General features: G+C 47.8%; 2 long non-coding RNA genes across 2 annotated transcripts; one reads left to right on the plus strand and one right to left on the minus strand.

Annotated features, from left to right (window-relative positions):
- Positions 1–1,085: 1,085 nt before the first annotated feature.
- On the minus strand, positions 1,086–22,582 carry LOC107967078 (uncharacterized). The gene is made up of 3 exons (XR_001707273.3): positions 22,309–22,582; positions 18,477–18,635; positions 1,086–2,657 (listed from the first exon to the last, which is right to left on the minus strand). It is a non-coding gene; the product is annotated as an uncharacterized LOC107967078 (long non-coding RNA).
- LOC104008479 (uncharacterized) lies at positions 2,870–17,472 on the plus strand. The gene is made up of 3 exons (XR_683082.3): positions 2,870–2,988; positions 17,031–17,182; positions 17,378–17,472. It is a non-coding gene; the product is annotated as an uncharacterized LOC104008479 (long non-coding RNA).
- Positions 22,583–23,427: the final 845 nt, after the last annotated feature.

Consider the following 23,427-nt stretch of genomic DNA (forward strand, 5'->3'; position numbering starts at 1 on the left):
AGGCTCTGAGCAATGCAGAATGGCCGCCTCATCATAGCCCCATGGGACGCAGCCTGGTGTGGTGTGAGGAGCATGAGGCATGAAGTCAGCGTGGATCTCAACCTGGACCCACAGGAGCTGTGAGGCCTCAGGAGAGTGATGTCATTAGGCCTTTGAGCCTTGGATTCCTCATCTGGGAAATGGCAATAATACCTTCCCATCAGTAGGTGCCTCGTAAATGTGAGTGTTCCTGCCTCTTCCCTTTCTTCCTTCTTTTTTCTGGATCCCCAGAACCTTCACTGACCACTTTACCACCTAGCTGCAAGGGCCCCCACTTCCCAGAACCCTCGCAGGCTGCGACCCGGCCTCTGAGCCTTGCAGGAGACAGCGGTTTCACCGTCTTTTGCTTGTGGCCTGCCGTGGGCCAGCACCCCCGAGAGCAAAGGCCGCAGAGCTAGGAGGCTCAGGCCCCACCCTCTTCGTAAACACCAGTTGGGCACCAACTGACCTCAGGAGGGAAGTGCTCCACTGAGACCCTCCCTTTCCAGCCCTGCCTGCCACTGTATGTTCCAGGGGAAGTGCCAGACAAATCTGGCATCCTTGCACCCAGTTCTCCCCCGTCCTGGAAATAGTCACTTAGAGCCAAACCTCTGGCTGAAGGTGGAAGGGAATTTAAAATCCCTGAGCAGGTCTCCCCTACCCTCACAAAATATCACCCTGGGCCATCCTAGACAGGGCAAGGTCTAATTTAATTTTATTTTTAAATTATTATTTGTAGAGACACAGTCTCGCTATGTTGCCCAGGCTGGTCTCAAACTCCTGGGCTCAAGCAATCCTCGGGCCTCAGCCTCTCAAAGTGCTGGGATTACAGGCATGAGCCACTGTGCCTGGCCTAATTTAAATATTTTTAATGATCATGATGACATACATAAATGGGACTTTACTGTTACTGTTTATTTCTTTAAAATAAAGACAGGAATTAAATATAACAAAAATTAATCATTTTAATTTTGAGCAGTGGCGATGTGTGTGTGTTTTTATTATTCTTTATAACATGCTTTTCTGTCTTGTTAAAATTTCTCTAAATAGAAACATTTTGAAATAAATAAGATTAGCACAGGTTTATTAGAGAAATATTTAGAAAATACCAAAAGTATAAAGGGGAAAATAAGAATCACTAAAATCTCTCCTCTGGAACCAGACCACCAATATATCAGCTTATTTCCTTCTAGTTCTTTTTCTAGCATATATTTATGTTGTTTAATTCTTTTTATCAAAAACAATGGCATCATATTGTTGAATAACCTTTTTTCTCTTTAACACTATATTTTGAACAATTTCTCATGCCCTTATTTACTTTAGAACACTTATTTTCAGTCTTTTTTCCCATGGAATCATGAATAAGTTATTTGTTTTCTATTTCCTTTTTAAAATATTTTTTGTTTGTTTGTTTCTTATTTCAGATCTTCATTCTGAGAAAAAGGTTTTTTTTGTTTTGTTTTGTTTTTTTGTTTTTGAGACACAGTCTCGCTCTGTCGCCCAGGCTGGAGTGCAGTGGTGGATTCTTGGCTCACTGTAACCTCCACCTCCTGGTTTCAAGCGATTCTCCTGCCTCAGCCTCCCAGGTATCTGGGATCACGGGCACATACCACCACTCCTGGCTAATTTTTGTATTTTTAGTAGAAACGAGGTTTCACCATGTTGTCCAGGCTGGTCTCGAACTCCTGACCTCAAATGATCCACCCGCCTTGGCTTCAGGTATTTTTTATTACTGCAATACATATGGATCTCATTAAGTCATACACTTTATACCTTTTATTATTTTTTCTTATTTAAAAAGTAATACACTTTTGTTGAAGAAAAATTAGAGGCCGGGCATGGTGGTCCACGCCTGTAATCCTAGCACTTTGGGAGGCTGAGGCGGTGGATTGTTTGAGCGCAGGAGTTCGAGATCAGCCTGGACAACATGATGAAACCCTGTCTCAACAAGAAATACAAAAATTATCCAGGCGTGGTGGCAGGTACCAAGTCCTAGCTACTCAGGAGGCTGAGGTGGGAGGATCACCTGAGCCCAGGAGGTCAAGGCTGTGGTGAGCCATGATTGTGCCACTGTACTCCAGCCTGAGTGACAGAGTGAGATCCTGTCTCAAAAAATAAAAATAAAAAAATAGAAAAATTAGCAAATACAGATGAACAAACAAAAGGTAAATAAATAAGCACATGAAATCCTTATAACCTACCATCCTGAAATAATCTCTACTAATACTTTAGCTTTCAACATTCCTGTCTTTTTTCTGTGTACATATGGATGTATATAAACACACATTTTAAAATAAAATCATCTGGGTTAAGAGTTAAAGACTTAAATCACATAAAAGAAGATAAAATTGGAATCATACAATTCATAATCGTTTTCATTTGCATTTTTGTTTACTTAATATATCTCATATTGATTAGGATTATTTCAGCTACAAATGACAGAAAACCCAAAGTAACAGTAGCTGAAGCACATTAATTTCGCTCTCTAGTAAGTGACATCCAGCAGGAAGCAGCCCAGGCTGGTTCTGCAGCTCAGTGACCATCAGGGACTAGACTCCTTCTAACCGATGCCCTCCATCTTCCACACATGGCTTCCACCTCAGGACCCAAGATGGCTGTTCATATCCACACTCCGGAAACTGAAGAAGGAAGAAACAAAGAAGAGATCAGCTTTTCTCTCCAAGGGCACTGCTATCATCTGAACACATCCCCCTCAAATTCATATGTTGAAACTTAATCACCAATGCGACAGTATTAGTAGGTGGTGCTTTTAGGAGGTGATTAAGTCATGAGGGCAGAGCCTTCATGAATGAGATTAGTACCCTTATCAAAAAGGCACAAGGGACCTGTTTTCCCTTTCACCACATAAGGACGCAGCAAGAAGGCGCCATCTTGGAAGCAGAGAGCAGGCCCTCACCAGATACTGAATTTGCTGGTACCTTGATTTTGGACTTCCCAGTCTGCAGAACTGTGAGCAATACATTTCCATTGTTCGTAAATTACTCACTCTAAGGTAATTTTGTTATAGCAGCAGGAACAGTCTAAGAGAGATACTTCCTGGAATTCACATGCACCTCTTCTGCTTATATCCTGCTAGCCAGAATGTAGTCCCATGGCCACTGGGAAATAGGCTATTTATCTAAGTAGGGGTTCTGTTACTATGGCAAAAGGGGAGAACACATATTGGGGAGCAACTGGTATCTCTACCACACATCACAAACATCTTGCCAGTGTATATAGTTTTGTATCCTGCTTTCTTATATTTTGTTGAACATTTCCCCATATCATTAAATATTCTTTGAAATTCTTTTTTTACCTTTTGTTTTTATCTTTTGTTTTTAATGAGACAGGGTCTTGCTCTGTCACCCAGGCTGGAGTGCAGTGGCATGATCATGGCTCACTGCAGCTTTGACCTCCCAGGCCCAAGCAGTTCTCCCTCCTCAGCCTCCAGGGTACTTGGGACTACAGGCACACATCACCACACCCCATTAATTTTTGTATTTTTTGTAGAGACAGGGTTTTGCCATGTTGCCCATGCTGGTCTGAAACTCCTGGGCTCAAGGGATCCGCCCACCTCGGCCTCCCAAAATGCAAGGATTACAGGCATGAGCCACCACGCCCAGCTGAATATTTAAATTCTTAATTTTTCTCAGTTAAGATTTATACTTATTAGTTAAGAGTATATAAATTCTTAATTTTTAATGGCTGCTTAATATTCTGTTATATATATGTAGCATCACTTATGGATCTTATTACTTGATCTCTGGGTATCAAGAGATACTCAGATTATTATTATTACTCTTGCTAAATAAGCCTCTTTTATGTTTAAAACTTGTCAGAGAAAGAGATGCCAAGCTTTCCTCTCCACTCTGTGGGTGCCCACCTCAGATATTTTGCTGGGGAGTCAGGGTGGTATCTGCCTGGAAAGCTGGCTGATTTTCTTCCTGTTAACAAATGAAGTTTTTTAGCAACTGGTATACCCTGCTGCTCCTGTTGCAGGGGAAGTCATAGGACGGGGCAGGGCCTGGTGGGCAGTTCCACCATAGGTCGGGGAGTCCAGGGGCCTCAGGAAGTAGCGGGGAGTGGGGCAGTAAGAGGAAACTACAGACTCTCAGGACCAAGGGAGTCCCTGGCCCTGGAAAGGCTTGGGGGACTCAATGGGGCCCATTCTTTCTTTATTCGGGTTCAACAAATGCTTTTGAGCCCCTCACAGGGCTGTGGCCTATGTGCCTGGCCGTGGGGAAGTCTCAGAGAAGACGTGGTCCCTTTCATGCTCTTCAGGAGGGCAGCTAATTCTAAATTCTCATTAGAGTTCAACCTGGTGAGTTACCTAAAATACAGAATCCTGGGGACCACATCCAAAAATCTGATGCAATAGGTGTTGGTGGGCCTAGAATTTCAAATATCCCCAGGTGACCCTGATGAGGGTGATCAGGGACAGACCATTCTAGGGGGAGAAATATCACTCAAAGCCCTTGGAAGAAACCTCCTAAGCCAGGCAAACATGGAATCTCCATTTGCTCAGTAGATAGCTTGAACCTCATTTAAGCCTTAGGCTATTATAGAATAATGGGGACACCAGTCAGGCAGACCTAAACTTAAATCGCAGCTTCATCCTTCGGTAACTGAATGACCTCAGGCACATTAGTACTCTGTAAACCTCAGTCTCCTCATCTGTAAAATGAAGATAATCATAGTGTTTCACATGTGAAATTAAACGTTAAAGAGCATAGCAGAGTGTCTGGCACTCAATAAATGCCAGATAGTATTATTAAATTAATTAAAATTAATTTGTTAATTAAAATTGCCTCTACGTGAGTAATTACAGCAGAAGACTGGAAACAAGGTATGTAACATATCTTGTACACTGCCTGACTCATGGTGGTGGGTATTCAATAAATGCTTATTATTATTATTATGAACACTCTCACATACCTTTTAACTCTAGGCCTTATTATCTCTGCATCTGTATCTAACACACAATTTTATCCTCCCCATAGAAATCATGGCCAGGTGCGGTGGCTCACGCCTGCAGTCCCAGCACTTTGAAAGGCAGAGGCAGGTGGATCACTTGAGGTCAGGAGTTCGAGACCAGCCTGGCCAAATGGCAAAACCTCATCTCTATTAAAAATACAAAAATAAGCCAGGCATGGTGGCTCGCACCTGTAGTTCCAGCTACTCGGGAGGCTGAGACAGGAGAATCGCTTGAACCCAGGTGGCAGAGGTTGCAGTAAGCTGTGATGGGGCCACTGCACTCCAGCCTGAGCCACAGTGCTAGACTGTCTCCAAAAAAAAAAGAAAGAAAGAAAGAAAGAAAGAAAGAAAGAAAGAAAGAAAGAAAGAAAGAAAGAAAGAAAGAAAGAAAAAGGAAAGAAATTATGGCTGGATGTGGTGTTTTACGCCTGTAATCCTGACACTTTGGGAAGCTGAGGTGGGAGGATCACTTGATCCCAGGGGTTTGTGACCAGCCTGGGTGACATGGCAAAATCCGGTCTCTACAAAAAAATAATTTAAAAATTAGCTGAGCATGGTGGCATGCATCTGTAGTCCCAGCTACTCAGGAGGCTGAGGTAGGAGGATTGCTTGAGCCCAGGAGGTCGAGGCTGCAGTGAATTGTAATCATGCCACTGCACTCCAGCCTTGGCAACAGAGCAAGACCCTGTCTCTAAATAGAGATTAGATAGATAGATAGATAGATAGATAGATAGATAGATAGATAAATAGATAGATATTGTTAATTTTGGGGCTCTGGCCAGGCACAGTAGCTCACGCCTGTAATCCCAGCACTTTTGAAGGCCAAGGCAGGCAGATCACTTGAGGTCAGGAGTTTGAGACCAGCCTGGGCAACATGGTGAGACCCTCCCCCATCTCTACTAAAAATATACAAAAATTAGCCGGGCATGATGGCGCATGCCTGCACTCCCAGCTACTCGGGAGGCTGAGGCAGGAGAATCACTTGAACAAGGAGGCGGAGGTTGCAGTGAACCGAGATCACGCCACTGCACTCCAGCCTGGGAAATTGAGTGAGATCCAGCTCAAAAAAAAAGGGGAGGGGGGGGGGTGGCTCCAAAATGTCGGCTTAATGTCTGTTCCTAGTGCCTGCCCCAAAATGAAAGGGATTTTTCTCAGCTCCTTTCGGAAGGATGTGCAGGTGGCAGGGGGGTAAGATGAGGGTGAGTGGGAACCTCAGGTTTATACTTCCAACTCCCTGCTTTTGGGAGAGCCTGTACCTGGGCTGAACTCCAAGGGCCAGGAGCTATGGAGGCCTGAGGCTGCTGTGAGGCAAGAGGGAGGATGCAGTGTCACTGTGGATAATGATATTTTCAAGTGCTCATGGACAGCATGGTTGCCATGGTAATGCTGATGGCTCCAAACAAGCTGAGGCCTCTCTTGAGTTGTGAATCAGGTTCAGCTTTATTTATTAAAAAAGAAAACCAATGCCCCGACCTGTGGAGGGCAAAGTGAAGCCGCAGGTGGAGGCCACAGCGTGAATCAGCAGGTGCGTCGGCCGCGAGGCACACAGCCCCTGAGCCTCCTGACGTCAGCTGGCCCAGCCCACCACAGAGCCTGGAAAAACCCAAAGGGGCAGGTGGGGAGGCCAGCATCGCAAACCATGGCCCAGGAGGGAAAATACAAACAGAATTCACACTGCTGGGTGGAAACCACTTAATAGGAAGCAGGTTCCATTTTCTCAGCTTTGGCTCAAAGACCAGACTCAAAGGACTCTACCTCTCTGAGAGTCCTCAGGGCCCAAGGAAATGGGGCACCCCCAGCCCAACCTCAGCAAGTGAAGGTCAAGGCCTGGCCCTGAGATGGCCCATGCGGAGCTGACCACCCAGCCGTGTGACACAGTAGGAGTGCCCTTCCTAATGTCCTAGGGGAAACCAGTCGGCCCTCTGAGAGCAAGAGGGTCCTGGAAAGACAACAAAGGCCACAAAAATGCTCTCACATGGCCTAAACTTATGGGTAGTGCCCCTCCTGCTGGGGAGTGGGTAGAGACTTCTGATGGACCCTGGCCTGTGTCATCCCCCCATAAGGAGGCCCACAGTAACAGTAACAATGACACACTGGAATCCTCTTCTGTGGCTTGGACACTGTCCCTGAATCCTAGACTTACAGGTATAGGGGCCATAAAACCTACTGGTTTGTCTGGGTTCTCTGTTGATCCCACTGATTGAGAAGAAGCCTCTGATTTCTTCCCCTCCCTCGCGCCAATATCCTGGTGGACCCACTTCCTAACCAGCACTGGACTCCAAGCCCTTGTCTCCACCCACTGCCTTCATTATTTGGCAGAATATTATAGGGGGTAGGCCAGTGGGTGCTGAAGTCAGGGTGGATGGATTTAAGTCCTCCTTCTGCCACTTATCTGCTATGTGGCTGAGCCTCCATTCCTCGGTCTGTAATACAGGTGTGATAATAATGACAGCACCACTCACACGGTAGCACTGAGGATGAAATGTGATAATATCTGCAAGTGTTTAGTGCAGAGCCTGGCTGGCACATAGTCAGTGCCGGGTAACTGTTTGCCATTGTTAACTTTAGTTCAGGCCTCATCATATCCCACCTGGAGAACAGCAACAGCCTCATAACTCCACAGGCTGGTCTTGCTCACCTCCAGTCTGCTGTCCACACCACAGCAGAGTGGTTGATCTAAAATGCATCTGATCATGTCATTAGCCTCCTTAAAAATTGAACAGTGGGCCAGGCACAGTGGTTCACACCTGTAATCCCAGCACTTTGGGAGGCCAAGGCAGGTGAATCACTTGAGGCCAGGAGTTCAAGACCAGCCTGGCCAACATAGTGAAGTCCCGTCTCTACTAAAAATACAAAAATTAGCCAGGCATGGTGGTGCGCACCTGTAATCCCAGCTACTTGGGAGGCTGAAGCAGGAAAATGAATTGAACCTGGGAGGCGGAGGTTGCAGTGAGCTGAGATCACACCACTGCACTCCAGCCTGGGCAACAGAGTGAGACTCTGTCTCAAAAAAAAAAAAAAAAAATTAACAGTGGCTCCCATTTACCTTCAGGATAACTCATAGAATTTCTTAGAGTGCCTAAAGGCCCTGACCACCTAGCTCTTGGCTACCCTCTCCAGCCCTGTATCTTACTACACCCTTCCATCCTTGATAAGTTTCAGCCATACCCGTTAGCAGCATCTCCAAGGTGCCAAGCTCTGCCATACCTCCAGGATTTTTGCCATGTTCTTCCCTTTACCCAGGATGCCCTTTCTCTTTTTGTCCAGCTAGAAAACACCTGTTCATCCTTCAAGACCGCATCAAGATCCCTCTATACTGTGAAACTTTTCTGTCCTCCCCTCAAAAGCAGAGTAGATCATTGCCCCCTCTGAGCCGCTTTGGTACTTTCTATAAAGATATTTATGGCCGGGTGCAGTGGCTCACACCTGTAATCTCAACACTTTGGGAGGCTGGAGAATTGCCTGCTGCCGAGAGTTCAAGATAAGCTTGGACCACATAGCAAGACCCTGTTTCTGCTAATACAAAAAATTTTAAAAATTAGCCAGGCATGGTGGTGTATGCCTGTAGTCCCAGCTGCTCAGGAGGCTGAGGTGGGAGGATCGCTTGAGCCCAGGAGTTCAAGTGACCCATGACTGCACCACTGCACTCTGGCCTGAGTGACAGAGCAAGACCCTGTCTCTAAAAAAAAATTCCTGTCCATGCCTCTGGCCCTTTCAGCTTCTTGAGGGTAGCATTGATTCAAATTTCTGTACCCCTAGAACATACCATGGTACCATCATATTCACAAGAGATGACTGTGACTCAGTGAATGAATGAATGAAAACAAAAACCCCATTTATAACCATTTATAGAAGAGAAAACTAAGGCCCAGATAGAAGCAGTGAGTTGGCTAAAATAGAGTCCAGAAGCCCTGTAAATCCAGCCACTCTGGCTGCAGGCACTATGGACCATTCATTCATCCATCAATCACTTACATCATTTCTAAGCACCATTCATACACCAGACACTTTTTGTTCCCTGGGGTAGAAAGAACCAGGAGAAGCCCTGGCTCTCAGGCTACCGGCAGGTGGGATAGAATGACAGGTATGTAGACAATCTGACACCTTTCACTATGAGATGGAACAGAGCGGGTAGAAGGAGCTATGGAAATTTCAGGGACCTCTAATTTAGTTTGTTTTTGTTTTTTGTTTTTTTGTTTGTTTGTTTTTGAGACGGAGTCTCGCTCTGTCACCCAGGCTGGAGTGCAGTGACATGATCTCGGCTCACTACAACCTCCACCTCCCAGGTTTAAGCAATTCTCCTGCCTCAGCCTCCCAAGTAGCTAGGATTACAGATGTCTGCCACCACGCCCAGCTAATTTTTTTTATTTTTAGTAGAGATGGGGTTTCACCATGTTGGCCAGGCTGGTTTCAAACTCCTGAGTTCAAGTGATCTGCCTGCCTCAGCCTCCCAAAGTGCTAGGATTACAGGCATGAGCCACTGCGCCCAGCTGGGACCTCCAATTTGGGTGGGGATGGGGCAAGACACTTGCTATCATCTGAATGTTTGTCTCCCATACTCCCAGTTCGTATGTTGAGGTTCTCACTCCCAAAGTGATAGTATTAAGAGGTGAGGCCTTTGGGAGGTGATGAGGTCATGGGGGTGGAGCCCTCACGAATGGGATTCATGCATTTATAAAAAAGGCCTGAGAGAGACCCCTTCCCCCTCCCACCGTGTGAGGACACAGTGAAAAGACTGGGTCCATCTGTAAACCAGAGAGCAAACCCTCACCAGACACTAAATCTGCTGGCACCTTGACCTTGGGTTTCCAGCTTCCAGAACTATGAGAAATAAGTTTCTGTTGTTTGTCAACCACCCAGTCCATGGTAGCTTGTTCTAGCAGCCCCCCAAAAAATGTTTCTCTGTTTCAATTCCCTCTCCCCAATCCCTAGAGGTCAAGTTCCCAAAGGCTACCAAAAATCCTGCCATACCTCTAGGATTTTTGCCATGTTCTTCCCTTTACCCAGGATGCCCTTTCTCTTTTTGTCCAGCTAGAAAATACCTGTTCATCCTTCAAGACCGCATCAAGATCCCTCTATACTGTGAAACTTTCCTGTCCTCCCCTCAAAAGCAGAGTAGATCATTGCCCCCTCTGAGCCGCTTTGGTACCATGGCAAAACCCTGTCTCTAACACAGCTGTGGTCTAGGTGCTACCGACACAAGTGAACAGGCATATGCACACACATACACGAGACAGGTGGCATGAGCATGTCTTGCTCCATAGGGTAGAGCAGGGAGCCGTAAGAACATGTCTAGGCCGGATACGGTGGCTTATGCCTGTAATCCCAACACTTTGGGAGGCCGAGGCGGGTGGATCACCTGAAGTCAGGAGTTCGAGACCAGCCTCACCAACGTGGTGAAACCCCGTCTCTACTAATAATACAAAAATTAGCCAGGCATAGTGATGCATGCCTATAATCCCAGCTACTCAGGAGGCTGAGGCAGGAGAATCACTTGAACCCGGGAGGCGGAGGTTGCAGTGAGCCAAGATCGTGTCATTGCACTCCAGCCTGGGCGACAAGAGTGAAACTCTGTCTGCAAAAAAATAAAAAAGAAAGAAAGAAAGAACGTGTCTGAGCCTCGAAGCAGCCAGGTTAAGAGCCCTGCATGGGAGTAAGGACAGATGAAATCAGAGAGCAGAGCATTTCTCTGCTCACACCACACAAGCCCTGCTACACACTAGGGCTCATATGATCCTCACCAGGCAGGGCCCTACAAACAAGACAGGTGTTGTTTTCTCCCCCACTTTCAGATGAACAAACTGAGACTCAGAGAGAGTTAAATGACTTTCCAGGACTGTAGAAGTGCCAGAACTGAATCCATCACTTCCCAAGCACTGGGCATGTAGCTTCTGCCAGGCTTTCTGCTGGGCACAGGGGATACTGAGGTGAATGGAACACAGTCCCTGCCCCTCAAGGTGGCCAACTGCATAATGGCAAAAGCACAGTTTCTCAAGTCAGACAGAACCTGTGTTTGAATCTCGACTTCCCCACTGACTAGGCTTGTGAGCCTGAACTGGTTCCTAACCTCCACATCTCACATTTTGAGTCTCAGATTCAAAACATAAACTAGATCAAACCAGCCTCGTGCTCAAACCCTCCAAAGGCATCAGCTCAGAGTAAAATCCACATATGACCCAGTCACTGCTCCCATATCCAGTTCATTTCCTCTTTCTGTTCATCTCTCTTCCCACCCTCAGATGCCCTGGCTCCTGGCTATGCCTAAAGCAAGACAAGCACCTCCAACCTTTGATCTTTGCCCTTCTCTTCCCTCTCCTGGATGCACTTTCTCCAGATGGACACATGGCTAACTCCCTCCTGCCACTCAGGTCTCCAGCTTCTCAGAGAGGCCATCCCTGGCCAGATGCAGTGGCTCACACCTGTAGTCCCAGCACTTTGGGAGACCAAGGTGGGCGGATGGCTTGAGCCCAGGAGTTCGAGACCAGCCTGGGCAATATGGTGAAACCCCGTCTCTACAAAAAATACAAAAATTAGCCAGGCATGGGCCAGGGATGGTGGCTCACACCTGTAATCTCAGCACTTTGGGAGGCCAAGGTGGGCAGATCACTTGAGGTCGGGAGTTTGAGACCAGCCTGGCCAACATGGCAAAACCCTGTCTCTACTAAAAATACAAAAATTAGCTGGGCACGGTGGCCCGTGCCTGTAGTCCCAGCTACTCAGAAGGCTGAGGCACGAGAATTGCTTAAACCCAGAAGGCAGAGGTTGCAGTGAGCTGAGATCGCGCCACTACACTGCAGCCTAGGAGACAGAGCGAGACTCCCTCTCAAAAAAAATAAAAATAAAAAAAATTAGCCAGGCTGGTGGCACATGCCTATAGTCCCAGCTGTTCAGGAGGCTGAGGTGTGAGAATTGCTTGAGCACAGGATGTTGAGGATGCAGTGAGCTATGATCATGTCACTACGCTCCAGCCTGGGCAACAGAGTGAGACCCTGTCTCAAGAAAGAAAAAAAAAGCCAATCCCTGACCATGGCATCCAAAACAGTGGCCCTGTCACTATCAACTGTACTCTTCTTCAAAACACTGTCTCTATATTATGCAACCTGATACTACCTGTATTCGACCATTTGTTAATGACCTATCCCTCCTATTAGTACACAAGGGTACAGATACACCCATTTTGTTTACTCCTCTGTGCCTAGAACAGTGCCTGGCACATAGTAGGAGCTCAACAAATTTTTGTTACACAAATAAATCAATGACCCTCACTTTCCTCCCCTTTAAAATGATACATACAGCCACATAGTTATAAGAATTAAATTATGTTGGCTGGGCTCAGTGGCTCACACCCGTAATCACAGCACTTTGGGAGTCTGAGGCGAGCGGATCACTTGAGGTTAGGAGTTTGAAATCAGCCTGGCCAACATGGCGAAACCCTGCTCTACTAAAAATACAAAAATTAGCCGGATGTGGCGGTGGGCACCTGTAATCCCAGCTACTTGGGAGGCTGAAGCAGGAGAATCGCTTGAACCTAGGAGGTGGAGGTTGCAATGAGCCAAGATCACGCCACTGTACTCCAGCCTGGGTGACAGAGCAAGACTCCATCTCAAAAAAAAAAAAAAAAAAAAATGAAAAAACAAACAAACAAAAACGTTATTTAAAAAAAAATTAAATGATGTCATAGTGGAAGATGCTTTGCCTGGGCAGGGGAGCTTAGTGACACGCAATAATGGTTGCTGTTTTACTGTCATTGTTCATGCTGTTGTTGTTTTGGTGCTTGCCATCTCAAAGCGGGGAGACAGGTGTGGAAATAAGTAATTTGTGATAATAAAGCTCTTATCCTGAGCCCTCTGCTCCACTTTGGGGTGTGGGCAGCAGCCCCTCCATCTGCCTGAACAGCAGGGCCTGAAACTTTTATCTGGACTGCCAAGGTCACCCTCTGGGTCTGGCCCTGATGGTGGGAGACCTCTCTCTGGGGCCTTCCTGGGCTGGGGGCAGTGGGCAGAGCCCAGCCCAGGCCTCAGAAACCCGTGATTTCCCCCAAGAGCAGGCCCCACATCAAAGCCAATCTCGGAGGGGCGAGGCCTCAGGATAAATGGAAGATTAAAGAAGGCTCAGTCTCCACAAGGCCACAGGGAGAGGCAGCCAGCAGGCGACCACAGCGGAGAGGCCCCGACACAGCCCTGACAGTGGCCATCTTGGGGGGCAAGAGGAGAGAAGGGGGCCCAGTCCTTGGCAAGGGGAGCCAGGAGGACACCTTAGCAAAGGGGGTGCTCCTTGTGATTAAATCTCGATGCATCTCTCCATTCCATGCCAGCTTCTTAACCCTTTCCCAGCCAGGCGGCAGCAGGGAGCTCAAGATAGGAAGCCCTGGGCCTCTCTTCAAGAGACTTGGTTTGGTCATTGGGTTTGGTCATTGGGGTTTGCTCTTTCCAGCAAGGGAGCCTGTAATGAAGACCTCCTGGCCCCAGTCTTCCTCCCCAGGGAAGGTCTGTAATTAGTGCAGGAGGCGAGGCTGGGGAAGCGCAGACAATGTCATTTGAACCAGGATGAGACAGGGCTCAATTGCTAGTCTGCACTTTTTTTTTCTGGTGCCATTTCATATACAAAACTCCAGCAAACTTAACCCTTTCCTGGTTGGGCCCGGATGCCAGGGTTTCAGCTTGGCACAGCATCCATTCCTGTGCCTAACATGCGCCATTCTCACCTCCACCACATACACCCCAGTTCAGGTAAGCCATGGTTTCAGACTTCCTCAACACCAGCCAATCAATCACCCAACAAGCCTTTGACGAATGCCACCAGATGCCAAGCACCCAGGGGAGGGGACCCAAGGGAAAATCTCCCTTCCTGTCAGCAAGGAGCTGACGATCCCTCTAAGCAGCAGGGGAATGCCCACTCGAAACAGGTGGCAGGCAATGGAAGGGAAAGTGGCACCTGCTGAGGACCAGTGCAGGGCAGGGAAGGAAGCTGGGTGGAGGCAGAGTACACACGATAGGTGCAGGAAGGATTGGCGTGTGGTAAGCACTCTGTAAATATGTTCCAAGGGAGATATCTTCCTGGAGCAGAGCTTTTCTGCAATCAGGGTCTGAGGGCTGAACCCACAGAGACACGGAAGGCGGGCAAAGCCAGCCCCAGGTAGAGATGGATGTCAGAGCTATTGAGACAGGCAGAGGCTACTGCCTCCTCCCCCATGCTCCTGGAGCACCCATTCTGAATCCCTGAACTACAGTTTATCTCACGCTATACTACAACCTGTCTGATTGCAGATCTGGCTTCTCAACTAGATTGCAAGCAGCCGGAGGGCTGTGTCTATTCACCTCTGGTCTCGTGGGCCTCAGCACTGAGCCTGGCACACAAGAAGTATTCAATAAATGCTCTTTGGTTGTTTTTTTTTTTAATACTTTTTGTTTTTATGGGGGACAGAGTCTCGCTCTGTCACCCAGGCTGAAGTGCAGTGATGCGATCTTGGCTCACTGCATCCTCCACCTCCCGGGTGGAAGTGATTCTCCTGTCTCAGCCTCCTGAGTAGCTGGGATTACAGGTGCATGCTACCATACATGGCTAATTTTTGTATTTTTAGTAGAGATGGGGTTTTACCATACTGGTCAGACTTGTCTGGAACTCCTAACCTCAGGTGATCCACCTGCCTTGGCCTCCCAAAGTGCTGGGATTACAGGCGTGAGCCACTGCGTGCAGCAAATAAATGCTCTTTGAATAGATGGTTGGGCTTGCATGAGATGGTGAGAGAAGTGAGGAAGAATCCACCTCTACGGACTTTCCCAGGGAGGATGCAAATTCTGGCCCCACTTCCCTTGCAAATCACATCACAGTATCTCTAACATGTAAAGTTTAGCTTCTAGAAATCAGTAAGACCAACCACCAATTTTTAAAGGTTGAAGAACGTGAATAGAGTCTCCAGAAAAGGAAACATAAATTGTCCTAACACATCTAAAAAGATGCTCAATCCTACTCAAGATAAATGCAAATTTAAAATATACTGGAGGCTATGGCTGGGCACCATGGCTCACGCCTGTAATCCTAGCACTTTGGGAGGCCAAGTCAGGTCTCCTCACCTGAGGTTAGGAGTTCCAGACCAGCCTGACCAATATGGTAAAAACCCCATCTCTGCTAAACATGGTAAGGTGTAAATGAGTGTACTCCCAGCACTTTCGGAGGCTGAAGCAGGAGGATCACTTAAGGCCAGAAGTTGAGACCAGCCTGGGCAACATAGTGAGACCCCATCTGTACAAATAATAATAATAAATTATCTAGGCATGGTGGTGCATGCCTGTAGTCCCAGCTACTCATATAGCTGAGGTGGGAGGATTGCTTGAGCCCAGGAGGTCAAGGCTACAGTGAGCCATAGCTGTACTGCCGCACTCCATCCTGGGCGACAGAGCAAGACCTTGTCTCCAAAAAAATAAATTAAATACGCTGGAAATCATTTCTTATTTATCAGATTAGAAAATTCCAGGCTGGGCACAGTGGCTCATGCCTGTAATCCCAGCATTTGGGGAGGCCGAGGCGGGCGGATCACGAGGTCAGAAGATCGAGACCATCCTGGCTAACATGGTGAAACCCCGTCTCTACTAAAAATACAATTAATTAGCTGGGCTAATTAATTATAGTCCCAGCTACTCTGGAGGCTGAGGCAGGAGAATGGCGTGAACCCAGGAGGCAGAGCTTACAGTGAGCCGAGACTGCGCCACTGCACTCCAGCCTGGGGTACAAAGCGAGACTCCGTCTCAAAAAAAAAAAAGAAAAGAAAATTCCAAAAGTTTGATAATATCCTCTCTTTGAGAGACTGTAGAACAACCAACAATGTCGTATATTGCTGATGGGAGTGTAAATTGGTACAAGATATTTGAGAATACTTACAACATTACAAATGCATGTTCTCTTTGACCCAGGAATCCTACTTCTGAGAATTTATCCTACATGCAGTGCTTGAACAAGCCTATCTTTGCAGCACTGTTTGTTACAGTAAAAAAAACTAGAAACAATCCAATTGTCCATTAATTGGGGTCAGGTAAATAAATGATGGTACATTCATACAATGGGTGGCTATGCAGCTATTTTTAAAAAAAGGATGAGGAAGTTCTCTGTGTGCTAATACAGGAAGATCTTGAAAATAGATTAAGTGGGGGGAAAAGATGCAGAACAGTGTGTATAATACTTTTCAATTTAAAAAGAGAGGGAGTCCTGGTGTTGTGGTGCATGCCTGATAATCCCAGCACTTTGGGAGGCAAAGCAAGACAATCAGTTGGGGCCAGGGGTTCAAGACCAGCCTGGGCAACATAGTGAGACCCTGTCTCTACAAAAAATTAAAAAGTTAGCTGGGCACACTTGTAGTGCTCAGCTACTCAGGAGGCTGAGGCAGAAGGATTGCTTGAGTCCCTGAGTGGCTCACGCCTGTAATCCCAGCACTTTCGGAGGCCAAGGCGGGTGGATCACGAGGTCAGGAGATCGAGACCATCCAGGCTAACACGGTGAAACACCATCTCTACTAAAAATACAAAACATTAGCTGGGCATGGTGGCGGGCGCCTGTAGTCCCAGCTACTCGGGAGGCTGAGGCAAGAGAATGGCATGAACCTGGGAGGTGGAGCTTGCAGTGAGCTGAGATCACGCCACTGCACTCCAGCCTGGGTGAGAGCAAGACTCCATCTCAAAAAAAAAAAAAAAAAAACAGAGAGAGAGAAATATCTAAACACACACACACACACACACACACACACACACACCCCATAGAAGGATGCCCAAGCAAGTAATAAAATTGATTATATGTTAGTTAAAGGGTGGGAACTTAGTGGTTAGGATATAGGATGCAGAGATGGGGGGATTACTTTTTGTTGTATTCTTTTTTTATTTTTTAAACCATCTGAATGCATTATCTATTCAAGAAATTGAAAAAGACACACACACACAAACTTCCACCTAGGACTGGGGATTCTTGGATTCTTCACAAGTTGCTGGGTAAATGTGATTCTACCTCAGCTGGCTGTCCCTCTGTCGTTTTCCCTCCCTCGCTCCCACCAGGTTTTCCTGAGACCCTGGATTCCAGTAAACGGTCCTGCCATCTCAACTCGTGCCTCCAGATCATGGACTATGTGTGACCTTGGGCAAGTTACTTCATCTCTCTGGGCCTCAATAAAACAGAGTAATCCTAGTACCTGCCTCCAAGGGTTATGGTAAGATGGAAATGAGGAAACTCATCTTGGCACCAATAAAAGTTCAAAAAAAAAAAAAGAAAACTCATAGGATGTGTTTAGCATAGATCCTGGGACTTGATCAATGCTATATGGTATAAATATATAAGATTTACTGTTCATATTCTTTGCCAATATTTTTATTGGATTGTTGGTCTTTGTCTTATTGATTTATAGGCGCTCTATTGATTCAGAAGATTGAGATATGCATTGCAAACTGGCAGAGCATTGAAAAGTAACAAGACCCAATAAATGGCAGTTTGTGAAAATCACTATATATTTCTCATTATTTCTCCTCCAAGCCATGCATGCTGATGTTTGAAGGGGTCCCACATTGAAGACCTTGGGGCTCATCTGGACAGCCCTCAAGGAGCAGAGTCTTTTGTCACTGGCTCTGTGTCTCTTAACCAGTCTCCTCTGGGTAGTCAGAGATTATCATTCTCCTAGGTGCTTCCAGCTGCAGCCCTCAGAACAACAACCTTCCCTTTTACTCTAGATGAGGCTCATTCTCTGTGTCTTCCCTGGAGGTCCCCAAGTTTGTGGGGTATGTGTGTAATACCAGCTCCTACAAGAAAGTGCTGTAATCCCAGCACTTTGGGAGGCCAAGGCAGGCAGATCACTTGAAGCCAGGAGTTCAAGACCAGCCTGGCCAACATAGTGAAACCCTGTCTCTACTAAAAACATGAAAACTAGGTCAGGCACAGTGGCTCACGCCTGTAATCCCAGCACTTTGGGAGGCCGAGGCGGGTGGATCATAAGGTCAGGAGATCGAGACCATCCTGGCTAACACAGTGAAACCCCGTCTCTACTAAAAAATACAGAAAATTAGCCAGGCGTGGTGGTGGGTGCCTGTAGTCCCAGCTACTCGGGAGGTTGAGGCAGGAGAATGGTGTGAACCTGGGAGGTGGAGCTTGCAGTGAGCCAAGATCGCACCACTGCACTCCAGCCTGGGCAACAGAGCAAGACTCTATCTCAAAAAAAAAAAAAAACACAAAAATTAGCCAGGTGTGGTTGTGCACGCCTGTAATCCCAGCTACTTGGGAGGCTGAGGCAGGAGCATCACTTGAACCCAGGGGGTGGAGGTTGCAGTGAGCTGAGATCTCACACTGCACTCCAGTGTGGGTGACAGAGCAAGATTCCGTCTCAAAAAAAAATTCACTAATGAGTTCAAGTAAAGCCTCCCCAGGAAACCCTAAGTCTTCATTCCAGAAGACAGAGAATCCTGGCGGGCTGGTCTGAAGGGACACATTGAGGGACTGGGTTGCAGAATACATACCCTTGGGGCCCCTCACCCTGATCTGTGGACACTTGGTGCTTGCTTGCCATTCAGCCAAGGAAAACATTCGGCTCCTTTGGGCCTACATCCATTCATTTTTCTCCAGAGAGTTGGCCCCCTCTTCAGTTCTGGAGGCTCCCGAAATGTTCCTCAGAGCACCTGGAATTGATATTTGCATTAACTAGTGATTGCCAAGGCCAAGCCTGCTGGGTTTCTGTTAGTTCTGCTCAGCCACAGAGGCTGGAGCTGGTCCCTGAGAATGGCCCACAGGGCCCCCTTTCTGTGCATGAAAAGGATGGAAGTCCCCACCTGGACCTGCTCCTCAAAAAGAGGAACCTGGGTTAGGGCCAGTGGGAGGTAAAGGCAGAGTCTGAAAAGGCCTCAGCCTCCTCCCAACTCTCTGGAAACCCCCCGGTTACTATGCAATTTATCCAATCCCAGAGTCTGACGCAGCAGAAAGATGAAGTCGGAGGCCAGATCAACTTTCCAATATTCCCGCTTAATGGCTGTGTAATCCTTAGACAAATAACATAACCTCTCTGAGCCTCACTCACTTCACCTATAAAGGCAAAAATATGTGTGTATTTCTGTCTCCCTTCTAAAGGCATTTGAGAAACCCTACAGACAATGGAATTCGATGGTTGTTAATGGAGGAAAAAGGATATGGAGGAAAGGAGAACAAACACAAGATGAAGGCAGGCTGCAGTGAGTGTGTGGAATGAACCTCCTCTTCCTGTTGCAAGAGGTGGACCTCAGCAAATTGATCTCTGAGCTTCCTCACAGCTCAAGTAAAGAAAGTAATGCAATGAACTACAAAACCCAGAGTGTCCCTCAAGTTAAAAATAGGCCTGCTGCTCAGAAGCAGCCAGCTTTGATGGGCCCTGAAGTAAAAGAAAAGATGCTTCCCCAGACCTTCCTAAAGGGACAAGGTGGCAGGTAGAGGTGGAGGATATGTGTATAGTGGGCCCCTCCCCACGTGGGGGTAATACAATCTCCCAGGGTCTTTGTGAGTCTGAAATAAAATGAAATGCTTGACAGTGTCACCTAGAGTGGCTGGCATACAGTAGGTGCTTAATATGTGCCCATTTCCATCCTTCTTCCTACTCTGTCTGCTCCCAGGGAAGGGATATCCATTGATCTCACAGGCATGGGAGGATTCAGCTCTTCAGTCATTCAGCAAACATTTATCGAACACCTGGGTTAGGCAAAGGTGGGAATCCTCCTCAACCTAGCTGGTGTCTTCCCTGCTGTCCCCAAATCCTTGGCCTCAGAAGCTCTCCCCCTCCCACTGCCACCCACCCTTCTGGGTCTCAGCCCCTGCCTCCTTCCCAGCATGGCTTTAAGCCCCAGGGAGCCCTGCTCCTGTGGCTTCTCCCTCATTCCCCGCATAGCTCCAGGCTGCTCCCTTCGACCACCACATTCATGGAGCTGGGCCACGTGCAAGAGCACAATTAATATTCCACTCAGTCTCCCCAAGCCCTGCTGCCTACTGGGAGAAGATGGAAACCAGATTTGCAGCCACACGCGCTGGCATGGATGCACACAGAGAGGCAGCCCGCCCCTAGGTGTGAGCTGGCGCATACACATGTGCAAATGTGGAAGCCCCACACTTAGATTCACACCTCCAGACATCCTCGGGGAGGGAGGGGCTGTATGCACACCTAGCTCCCAGCCAATCACTGCCCAGGGGACACTCAGACTCCTCACACACAAAGGCCGTATTTGCTTTCTGGGCAGAGGGAGACAGAATCATAGCATTTCAGAGCTGGGAGGATGGGATTTCAGAGACCAAGCTAAGACCCTCATTTTCCAGGGAAGAATCTGAGGCCCTGGCTTAACCTTGACTGTTATCAGTCCCCAGTGAAGCACATGGTGACTGGATGCATTTTAGCAAAGCCTTTGATTTAAATGCCTGATGCTGCCTCCCTCCTTCCTGGGGACAAGCTACTTCAGTCTCACCAGCCTTGGAGGTCGGGGAATCTGAGGCTCACGGTGGGTTGCGGGGATAAGGGCTTGGCAAGAGCAGGAGGTCGTAGGCAGAGTCAGGCCTCCAACTTTCCGTGCCCCTGCCCTTCCTCTTAGCCCCATAGTTCCAGCTCTGCCAGCCCTAGGTGGGGCAGGATTTGCAGGGGAGTGTCCCCAACAATATGAGGACTCAAGGCAGGAGGAAACAAGTGGCTTTGTTGGTTTCTCTCCTATTACTGGAGACTTCAAGAGCGAGGAGATGGAAGGTGGTGGTATGCCTGAGTGCGTGTCTTCTGGGGAGGTAGCCAGGTGGCTGCGTTCTAGAGATGTCTAGAAGCGGAGTTGGAGCAGGTGATTCAGGCTGGCGGGGAGAAGGGTGACTTGAGAACAGGAGGAGAGCAAAGCAGGAAGCGGGTGGAGCTGTTTCCCAGATGGCAGGCAGACAGAGGGCCAAGGGGCGGGCCTGCTTCCAGTCCAAAGATGGGACGGCAGAGCAGAAATTCAGGGAAAAAGAAGCAAAAATAATTACCAGGAAAAGGAGCTGGAAGGGAGGCAAGTGTTTTCTTAGTCTTTAAGGAACTTCAGTCTTCAGAGAATTTAAAGAGGAAAAAAAAATCTATCTTAAGGCCTTTCTCCAAGGCAGGGTGGTTGGTGATTCACCCGCTGCTGTGGAAGGCCCTGGAGAAAGGCCCTCCCCTCAGCTCCTGCCTCTGCCCAGTGAGCAAATTCAGTTCAACTGGGGTGAGTGGAAAGGGCTCTGGGTGCGGAGCCGGGAGGCCCTGGTTTCAGTCCTATCTCTGCCTCATGAGGCTGGGTGACTTAAGGCAAGCCTCTGATGGCCCCAGGCCTTGGTTTTCTATAAAACGAGAAGAGGCAAGTCATATAAACTCTCTGAGCCTTGGTTTTCTCATCTGCAGATTAGGGATGATAATAATATCATGTTGATTCTAAGGTGTCATCAATTACATGATGCACCATTATTTTATGTACTTCAGGAAGGAAAAAACATCATCCATTAAACTATGACAGACCATCGATCATAAGACACATTCTGATTTCAGAGATGTTAAAACATTGAGGAAATGTGCATCTCAGAATCAGTGAAAGACGATACTTATCTCACAAGCTTGTTCCAAGAATTAAACAAGATGATAAAAAGTATTTAGTGCCTGGCACAAAGCAAGTACTAATAAATGTCCGGTATTTTTATGGTTCAGGGTTGGGTGGAAAGGGATCACAGGCCAAAGGGGTGGAAAGGAGAGCCCTAAACTAAGTGAGAGCTGGGGTTCTGAAACCCACCCTGCTCCTGGTAGAGTGCCACCTCAGGCTCCATGTCCAGCCCCAGTGGGGGGCACAGGGAAAGCAGCCATGCAGCCCAATTTAGGGAGCTGCTAGAGAACAAAGGGCCCCGTCTGCACCCCGGAAGTCAGTCTAATCTCCAGGATGAATATGTTTTCATTTCTCAGAAGTTCCTGTTAGAGTGTGCCAAAGCATTTTTCCCTTTACAACCCAGGCAAACAAGACAGGTTTACTTTGGGTGACCTTATTATCACCACCCAGGGCCTGCCTGCCGAGTGTAAACACCAGCTTGCACCCTCCTGGAGGCTCTGGGCAGAAGCCTGGATAATCAAAGTACCAGGCCTCCTGAGCGGGGAGGCCCTTCACACCCCCCCGACCCCTACCCCTGCTCCCCAGGCCCTGTCCTGGAAAGGGCGCATTGGAAGATCCTTGGAGAGGATGAAACCCTAGAGGGCATCAACACCTCGCCCATTTCATAGCTATGGAAACGGAGACCCAACGAAGGGCAGTGACTCTACACACACACACACACACACACACACACACTCACACACCCCATTCTACTCACAGCTCAGCCTGGCAGGAGCCTCTCTCTCTGCCTGATCCTCAGTGTCTGGAACAGGCAAGAAGCTTATCTCTGTCCTCTTTCTCCTATGCGTCATTGACTGCGTTGGGATGCCTTTATGCATGAAGCTTTTGCTTCACAGTTGGAACAGCTCATGGAGAGCAGCAACCAGCTGTTCCTGAGCCCGTCACAGAAGGGGCTGCCATCAGTGCCTCTTGTGACCTGCAGTATTTGGGCCTGTGGAGGTGGTGTTTGCAGAGCCAACATTGGCCTCCATCCCCTAACTCCTTCAGATGTAGAGGAGGGGCCTTGGTGGGGGGTTGGGTTGTGGGACCAGGCCCAAGAACTGGGAGGGAGGGAGCAAACCCTCCCTGCTGGGTTAGAAGGCAGACTTAAGACCCAGGGAGACATCTCATTTCATCTCCTGGAAAATCTTTAATAGACAAGAGAGAAGGGATGTGCGACTGACCACACCCTACAGAAGGCTTTAGGTGGGCACAGTTCTTTCCAGTCCTGGCACAGAATAGAGCCTGGGCTTCAGTGTGGCCATAAGTACGGGGTTTGTGTAGGGCATTGGGGTTTCGCCCTCATCATCTCACTCCTGCGCCACTGCCTGTTCTTCCCAGTCCAGCCTTCCTCCTCTTTCTCTTCTACTTGCTGTTCCCTCTGCCTAGAATGTTTTCCCTGCATTTTGCCCCATAAATGACCCCAGTTCTTGATTCAGTTCTCAGTTCACATGTGGCCTCTTCAGAGAGGCCTTCCTTACCCAAAGAGTCACATCACACTATTTTATTTTTTCATAGTCCTTACCACTCTCTGAAATCATCTTCTTAACATTTTTTTACCCACCCACCTCTGTACAACCACGTTTACTCTGGGATCTAGGTTCTTAATCACTGCTGTGTCTCCAGTGCCTGGTCTCGGAACCATTCACAGTAGGTACTCAATAATGCTTGTAGAATGTGTGAATAAATCTGCGATCATCCTCATCTCTGCTGGACTTTGCCATCCTCTTCATTCCAGAAAGAAAACGATCACACTCCTCTGTGTGCCCGGCTCTACACTGCCTGGTCTCCCTCCTCCCCCTGCCACCCCTTTCCCCAGGATTTCTCTTGGGAGATT

Source organism: Pan troglodytes, chromosome 9 (assembly GCF_028858775.2).
Source record: "Pan troglodytes isolate AG18354 chromosome 9, NHGRI_mPanTro3-v2.0_pri, whole genome shotgun sequence".
In the NCBI taxonomy this organism is placed as follows: domain Eukaryota; kingdom Metazoa; phylum Chordata; class Mammalia; order Primates; family Hominidae; genus Pan; species Pan troglodytes.